The sequence below is a fragment of the Rhineura floridana genome, chromosome 6, assembly GCF_030035675.1.
Source record: "Rhineura floridana isolate rRhiFlo1 chromosome 6, rRhiFlo1.hap2, whole genome shotgun sequence".
Taxonomy (NCBI): Eukaryota; Metazoa; Chordata; class Lepidosauria; order Squamata; family Rhineuridae; genus Rhineura; species Rhineura floridana.
Window position 1 is genome coordinate 62,954,087 of NC_084485.1, and position 8,730 is coordinate 62,962,816.

Here is an 8,730-nt window from a genome sequence, read left to right on the forward strand (position 1 = left end):
TTTAGTTTTTTTAGCCTGTAAGTGTATGTGATATAGGGTTGGTGAGAACACATTTCAATCTTTTCGCTTCAGAAGCTGGCCCTCCTCTTCTTCCTTTGCAAATCAAGGCCAAGAAAAGGCCCTGGTATCATCACCTACTGGTAGAACATTTTAACACATTGCACAGCCTTTCATAATGCTTTGAAGCTTTAACAAACTGCCAACGACTCTGCAAAACAGAGTCCCAAAGCTTCTTATCTCGAAAGGCCATTCCCGAAGTCTCTAAATTTATATGACTGGCTAGTTCCTCCCAGCTGCTATAGCAGCCAATGAGATTAGGGGAGTCAGCAATGACTGTTGATTGATTAAGTGGGGAGTGGACAATGGAAAATGGCTGATGAATCAACTAGGTATTAACTCCTGAGGAAAGAGGTCTGCCTGCTTTCCTGAGAAAGAATCCTATTTAAAAACTTTTAATAATACTAATAAGGCTTCCTAGCTGCACTTAAGATCCTCCATGGTGCAGAGTGGTAAGCGGCAGTAACGCAGCCGAAGCTCTGCTCACGGCTGGAGTTCGATTCCAACGGAAGGAGTTAGTCGAATCTCCATTAAAAGGGATTGAAGTCCACTCAGCCTTCCATCCATCCATGGTCGGTAAAATGAGTACCCGGCATATGCTGGGGGGTAAAGAAAGGCCGGGGAAGGAACTGGCAATCCCACCCCATATATACGATCTGCCTAGTAAATGTCGCAAGACGTCACCCTAAGAGTCGGAAACGACTCGCACTATAAGTGCGGGGACACCTTTACCTTTAGATGCACTTACCCTCTGTCTCCTGTAATGGAAATGGTTAAAAAAACAAGCATGGGTACAGAAGGCTTAGTTAGGGAGGGTGGTAGACAAAACATGCATTTATTTCCCCCCTCCCCCTTCTTTCTCTTGGTAGCTAATATTCCCATATCAAAAGACCAGGAAATAAACAGGGATGCGGCAGGCCTCTGAACAACCTCCCCAGTCAATCAGGACCATGCATTCTTCATCTGGGTGTTGGCTGTTCTTTCGGAATCTGCTCCCTACATAATTCCCTTCCCTCATTTGCAAAGCACACTTGCAGGCGAGCTAAAAAACTAGGTGAGGCAGCAGCCATTGGTTTTACTTATTTTGTGTGTATGCAGAGAAGAGAGGAACTGATTGAGACAGCTCAGGTTTCCTTGGATGAGGAAGAGGTAAACCTTGTTTTTATTGCGGTGGGTGAGAGAAGAATGGTGGCTACTGAATTTATGCAGCAGCAGCAGCACACCTTTCTTCCTTGGTTAAGGTGAGGTTTGAGAGAGAGGCTGTTTGCTTGCATGGATCCGGGGAAGCACGTTCCTTTCCTTCTTGCTCTTTCTTGAGGTCTGGGGGTTGTCAGGGGAGACGGGGGGAGTAGGTAGGTGTATGTGCGTGTGTGTTTTCGTGTTCATTGGTAATTGCTTTGTTGGGTGTGGAGAAGAGATCATTCTGAAGGCTTCTGTGTTGAAATGCAAGTGGGGAGGCTGTTTAAAGAGGGGACTGTGTGTGTGTGTCCATTGCTTGGTGTTGCTGGGTGTTTAACAACACAAAGTGCTTTCAGCCTCAAAACACACACAAAAAGCCCCCTCCCCCTTCAAGCACCCCGTCACCAGACTTCACATTCTCCTCAACTTCAGCATATTTATAGGCAGACTGCCTCTGAAGCTGGAGGTTCCATATAGCAATGTATTGACAGATACCTTTCCTTCTCCAGTTTATTTTATTTATTTATTATTTGATTTATATCCCGCCCTTCCTCCCAGCAGGAGCCCAGGGAGGCAAACAAAAGCTCTAAAAACACATCAAAATATCATAAAAAAGACCTTAAAATACATTAAAACAAAACAACTTTAAAAATATTTTTAAAAGCTTTAAAAAATCTTTAAAAAAGAATTAAAAAACGTATCGTTTAAAAAATATTTGTATATTTATTTATTATTAGATTTATATCCTGCCCTTCCTCCCAGCAGGAGCCCAGGGCGGCAAACAGAAATGCTAAAAACACTTTAAAACATCATAAAAATACCTTAAAATACATTAAAACAAAACAACGTTAAAATATTTTTTAAAAGCTTTAAAAACATCTTTTTTTAAAAAAAGGGATTAAATAAATATATATTAAAAGCAATTCCAACACAGACACAGACTAGGATAGGTCTCTTTGTTGAAAGAGGAAAATCTTCAAAAGGCACCAAAAAGATAACAGAGATAGCGCTTGCCTAATATTTAAGGGGAGGGAGTTCCATAGAGTAGGTGCCACCACACTAAAGGTCCATTTCCTATGTTGTGCAGAACAGACCTCCTGATAAGATGGTATCTGCAGGAGGCCCTTACCTGTAGAGCACAGTGATCGACTGGGTATTCCATTATCCAGCGTATGCTTGCAATATGATCTCTGGTGCCTCTTCCCTTTCTAAATCCAGCTTGGATTTTTTTCCCCGGAGAGCCGGTTGTTAAACATTTACCAGCACACCACTGTATATAAGGTATAAGACGGTCTTTCAGGTATCCTGGTCCCAAGCTGTATAGGGTTTTGTACACCAAAAGGAGAAGCTTGAACTTGGTCTGGTAGCAAATGGGCAGCCACTGCAATTCTTTCAGCAGCGGGATGACATGTTGATGATACCCTTCCCCAGTGAGCAGACTCGCTACCGCATTTTGCCCCAGCTGCAGCTTCTGGACCAACCTCAAGGGCAGCCTCACATAGAATGCATTACAGTAATCCAGCCTGGAGGTTACTAGTGCATGGACAACAGTGGTCAGGCTATCCTGGTCCAGAAGTGGCTGCAGCTGTCTTACCAGCTGAAGCTGGTAAAAGGCACTCCTAACCACCAAGGATCCAGGAGCACCCCCAGACTACGGACCTGCTCTTTCAGAGGGAGTACGGCCCCATCCAAAGCAGGCAACTGACCAATTATCTGAACTCAGGAACCACCAACCCACAGAGGCTCCATCTTGCTAGGATTCAGACTCAGTTTATTGGCCCTCATCCAGCCCACCACCGAGTCCAGGCAGTGGCCCAGGGCTTGCATGGCCTCTCCCAATTCAGATGTTACAGAGAAATAGAGCTGGGTATCGTCAGCATACTGCTAACACCTTGCCCCAAAGCACCTGATGATTGCTCCCAAGGGCTTCCTATAGATGTTAAACAGCATGGGGGACAAGATGGTTCCCTGTGGCACCCCACAGCACAACTGCCAAGGGGCTGAAAGACAGTCACCCAATGCTATTCTCTGAGAGCGACCCTGGAGATAGGATCGGAACCACTGTAAAACAGTGCCTCCAATACCCATCTCACCAAGTCGTCCCAGAAGGATACCATGGTCAATGGTATCAAAAGCTGCTGAAAGATCAAGTAAGAATAACAGGGTTGCACTCCCCTGTCCTTCTCCCGATAAAGATCATCCATCAGGGCGACCAAGGCCTGAACCCAGACTGGGATGGATCAAGATAATCTGTTTCATCCAAGAGTACTTGCAATTGCTGCGCCACAACCCTCTCAATCATCTTCTCTAAAAAGGGGGTATTTGCAACTGGTCGGTAGTTGTCACAAACCAATGGGTCCAGGGCAGGGCAGGATTAAGCTGAGGAGGGCCCCTAGGCTGATTGGTGTTTGGGGCCCCCTATCCCCACACTTCACCTACCTTTCCATTGTTTTTTGTGGCGTGCGCAGGTTTGCCATCAACCAAAATGGCGGCTGAGGTTTCCCTAAGGAGCTGAAGCCTCTGCTGCCATCTTTGTTCCTTCATGGAAGGAGAGCGGAGGGCCCCCTGTAGCTCCAGGGGCCCTTGGGCCAGTGCCCCATGGGCCCCCAAGAGCTCCGGACCCCTAGGCTTCAGCCTACTAAGCCTAATGGATAATCCGGCCCTGGTCCAGGGTGGGCTTTTTCAGGAGTGGTCGGATCACCGCCTCTTTCAAGGCGGCTGAAACCACTCCCTCCCGCAATGATGCATTGACCACACCCTGGATCCACTCGGTCAAACCCCCTCAGCAAGCTTTAATAAGCCAAGGAGGACAAGGGTTGAGAGGACACATTGCTGGCTGCATCATTGCAAGCACCAGGCCGTATCAACTGAAACCATTCCCAAGAGGTTGCAGCAGATGTTGCACTGGACACCTCATTGGGGACCACAGTAGATGCGGATGGGGCATCAAGACTGCTACGGAGGCGAGCAACTTGCAAAGTGCCTTGCAAACAATTCACAGGGGGCCTTCAAAGGGTCTAAAACTCCATTTCCTGCAGTTGATGTCAACTGACCCCTGACAATACAGAAAAGCTCCATTGGACAGCTACTTGAGGATGCAATGGAGGCAGAGAAGTGGGCCTTCTTAGCCGCCCTCACCCCCACACAATACGTACGGTTATGATGTTTTACTCATGCCCAATCAGCCTCACAGCACGTCTTTCGGCACTTGTGCTCTAGCCGTCATCCAGCCTGTTTTCATTGCCCTTAGCTCGCTGGTGTACCAAGGTGCAAGCCAGGCTCCACAATGCCGGAGAGGGCGCTCGGGAGCAACCATGTCGAGAGCCCAACCTGCCTCACTGTTCCACAGCGTAACAAGGACTTCAATAGGATCACCTGCTCTAGTTACTGGGAACTCCCCCAGGGCATTCAGGAATCCTGTGGATTCCATTAGGCTCTGGGGGCGGACCATCTTAATCTGTCCACCACCCCTGCAGGGAAGGATCAGAGCCATAAGTCTAAACTTCACCAGGAAGTGATCTGACCATGACAATGGGGTGACATACACCCCCCCATCTCCAGACCACCCCTTCCTGCATCTGGACCAAACACCAAGTCGAGGGTGTGCCTTGCCCTATGTGTTGAGCCAGTGACAACTTGAGACAGCCCCATGGTCATCGTGGAGGCCATGAAGTCCCGAACCAGAACACTAGAGGTAGCCTCCGCATGGAGATTAAAATCACCCAGCACTATCGTTCTGGGCTCCTCCAACATGGCCTCCGCCATCTCAGTCAGAGAAGCTGCCAGGCAGCAGGGTGGACGGTACACCAGCAGCAACCCTAGTTTACTGTCTCCTTGGCCCAACACCAGGTGCAGGCCCTTACAGCCAGCTCCAAGACAGAGTGGTTTCCTGGTGACAGAGATGGAAGTTCTATAGATCACAGCAACTCCTCCCCCCCCATCCCTGCTGCCTGTGCTGGTGTTGCACCGAGTATCCAGATGTGCAAAGCTGGGTCAGATCAACTTCTCCCAGCTCACCCACCCAGGTCTCAGTAATGCACACCAAACCGGCACCTTCATCCACAATCAAATTATGGATGACAGTGGTCTTATTGTGTACCGATCTGGCGTTAAACAACAACACACACAGGCCAGTGGGCACAGCAGATGAGCAACAAGGAACCCATCCATGAGAGGAGTGGCAGCAAGGAACAAGTTTAGCGGCAGTCTACCTCTGAATATCCTGAAGGAGGCAAACAACAGAAAAGCATGATTGATATCAAACCCTGCTTGTAGCCTTCATCTAGTTTCCACTATGGAAAGCAAAATGTTGGATTAGATTGACCTTTGGCTTGATCCAGCACAGCAGTAGGGGGATGATATGCTTTTGGCAACTGCAAAAATAGTTCTCCAACCAAGCCTACCACTGACACAGGGCCTGTGCATATAACAGTAACAATGATCATTATTATCATTGTTAATATACATGTACATAGGATTAGCAACGGCCATACTACCGTGAACACGCCCAATCTCGTCTGATTTTGGAAGCTAAGAAGGGTCAGGCCTGGTTAGTACTTGGATGGGAGACTGCCTGGGAATACCAGGTGTTTTAGGCTTAGAGTAAGGCAATGGTAAACCACCTCTGAATACCTCTTAACATGAAAACCCTATGAATATATCCAAAAAAGATTCATAGGGTCACCATAAACCATAATCAACTGGAAGGCATATAACAACATAGGATTAAACCTTTACTGTTAGGGACCCATTGGGAATCAGCTGGTTAAACCAGTTGCAACCCTTGATAATCTTGCCAGCCTATAGTGTTCCATTTAGCATTATCCTAACCATGTCACATGCTAGTATAGTATAATGGTTAGAGTGTTGGACTGGGATCTGAGAGACTAGGGTTCAAATCCGCACTCAGCCATAAAGCTCATTATACTTGATTTGGGTAATTCCTATAATTTTATCTTATAATTGTATCAAGATAAGACACTTTTTGGTGCTATGCATTTGTACAACTGCACCACTTAAGTGTTTACAATTTGTTTTGTTTTTTGCAAGGGAGGAAGATGGTGACCTCACAGGTTCCGTCTGCATGACCTCCTAGGCGTCCCACCAGGTCTAGGTTCCAACAGCCTCCACTGAAGTTAGCCTGTAGTTTTATGTAGTACCTTGCATGCTAGCTTGGATAAACTAGTTTTTACAGCTAAGTCTTTTTTCACCTACAACAGCCTATTCTTTTGTTGTGTTGCTTTTTTTTGAAACAAACGCTAAGCCGTCCCTTCTTAAATCTAAGCTGACTCTGCTATTAGCTGGATCTGTATAGTGTGGAACTATATATGCCCTTGGGGTTAGTGGAGTTTCCTTTTTACCCCTTCTCCAAAATTGGGAGTTTAGTCTAGTTTATTGTGGCTCCTCCAGCTTCCCTTCTAGGATAGTGCTGAAAATTAGGGTTCTACAGGCTCTCTAGAATTTAGCTCCTGAGTTTTGAGTTATTATAAGATTTGGCTCCTAGTACATAGTGCCCTTACTAACCTGAACTGTTGTTTTAATTAAATGGGTATTTCCTTCTCACTCTGCTGCTCAACTTGCCCTGATGCTTTCTCAACTGGGACAGAGACACTTCGTCAGCTGGGTTCCGTCTTGGAGCTATCAATAAGTTGATATCTTATTGTCTCAAAAGGATGGAACCCGCAGCAGAATTTCAATACCAAATATTAAAACATTATTTTTCACATGGATCTCTGACTTCCCCTATGCAAGTAATTTGAGACTCTCCCAGGGAAAAGAGATTGTATCTTCTTTCCAGTCTTTCCTGGGGATCTGTGGTACTTTTCTGTCACCCCACTTCCCCTATATAAGTCAATGGAGGGATATCTCTTTTTCCAGGGAGAAGAGGTTGTGTCCCAAAAATCTGTGTGTTGTGGGAAGAAGCCTACTCCCCACCAACAACCCTTGGAGTAACAGGATCCTAGCTGTGGGGTGACATTTTCCCCACTCTAGTTTTTTCTGGGGATCTATGCTCTTTTTCCCCATCTCCTGCCCCCCTATGATTCCCATTATACCCACACCAAAATGGTACAGTCTGCCCTTGCAGGAGAACCACTACATTGATCATTCTGAAATTTAGCAGGCTTCATCCCCTCGGAAGGGGTAACCATGACTGCAAATTACATGTAATTCTGGCAGGAAATAAAAGAAATATTTTCTTTGTTTTTGTTTACAAAAAACCACAATTATTAAAGGTATCCTGCATGAAACTCCCTCGATGTATCTGCTTACAATTGGCAGGCTTAATCAGCTCTGAATGAGCTGCTATGGCGGCAAATTTCATCCACTTCTGTGAAAAGGATGTTTCTATATGCCTTATTATAGTAAGGGGGGGGTGAGACAGAGCTTTGCTTATAACAAATCTAATTTTGTCCAAATGACAAGACAAATTGGAAAGACACAGGGAAGCCCTGTGCTCTTCCTGTGCTGCTTCTGTCTCTTTTCTTCTCACCACAGAAAGTCTGACTTTTTTGAGGTGGATGAAAAGTGCAATCTCCATAGCTGTAGATGGCCTTGATACTATCCTCTCTTTTAAAAAAGAGATGTGGTTTTGACATGGGCAGTGAAACTACCACAGCTGAACACTCATTCAATATAACCTCTGTGGTGGGCATAATTTGATAACCTTGCTACTTTTTTTTTTAATTATTGGTATGAAAACACTTTTCTGGTTATAAAGTATTAAAATATAAGGTAGCAAAATATTGCATAATGGAAACTGTTATAGCACTATAATGGTAATTAAAAAATTAAAATTCTGGGACTTCCGGGAAGGGTGACTTCGCTTGTGCCTGCTTTTGGGACGGGCTCCCGCCTCAAAAGAAGCTTATTCAGATATAAATCAGTCAGAACATTTTTTTTTTGACTGATGAAATTTCTCCCGGGCAGGGAGAAACGTAGAGATCAACCTCAAAAGCCTGTTTTTGTTGGGAGGACTGGATTTCATTAATTTATGAGATAAGGTCCAGCCAACAATGCCGGACGGACTTCCGAACAAGCTCTATCTGCTTAAGCGATACGTTTATCTTTTCTTTAAAGAGAGAACGGACTAACAGGCAAGCACCCTTCTTTCTATTATTTTTTTTACTTGGTTTAAATTGTTGCAGCAAAAGGAGATTTGTCAGATTGATCGGCTTTGGACAGCTTCTGGGTGAGCTATAACTCTTCTCTGTTATCCACGAAATTAACAGCTTATCTCTGTTTCTGTCGCAAAAAGCTGTCCTGGAAGTGCATTCTAAAGATATACACAGAAGAGGGATTTCTATTCCTGATTTCTATTCCAAGGAATATTATATTGTTTGGGACTATTCTCTTTTTGGTCTATTTTATTTTGACGAATCTGCTTCTTCACGACGCCACTAACTGTTTTGATGCTGGGAACTACATTTGTTTTGCATTCTTGAACATAGAGAGATAAGGCAGGTTGCTCTGTTTATACTGTGATGTCATCAAGCC

General features: G+C 45.2%; 1 pseudogene; it reads left to right on the plus strand.

Moving 5' to 3' along the window:
• The first annotated feature begins 5,715 nt into the window (after positions 1-5,715).
• LOC133388144 (5S ribosomal RNA) lies at positions 5,716-5,834 on the plus strand (annotated as a pseudogene).
• Positions 5,835-8,730: the final 2,896 nt, after the last annotated feature.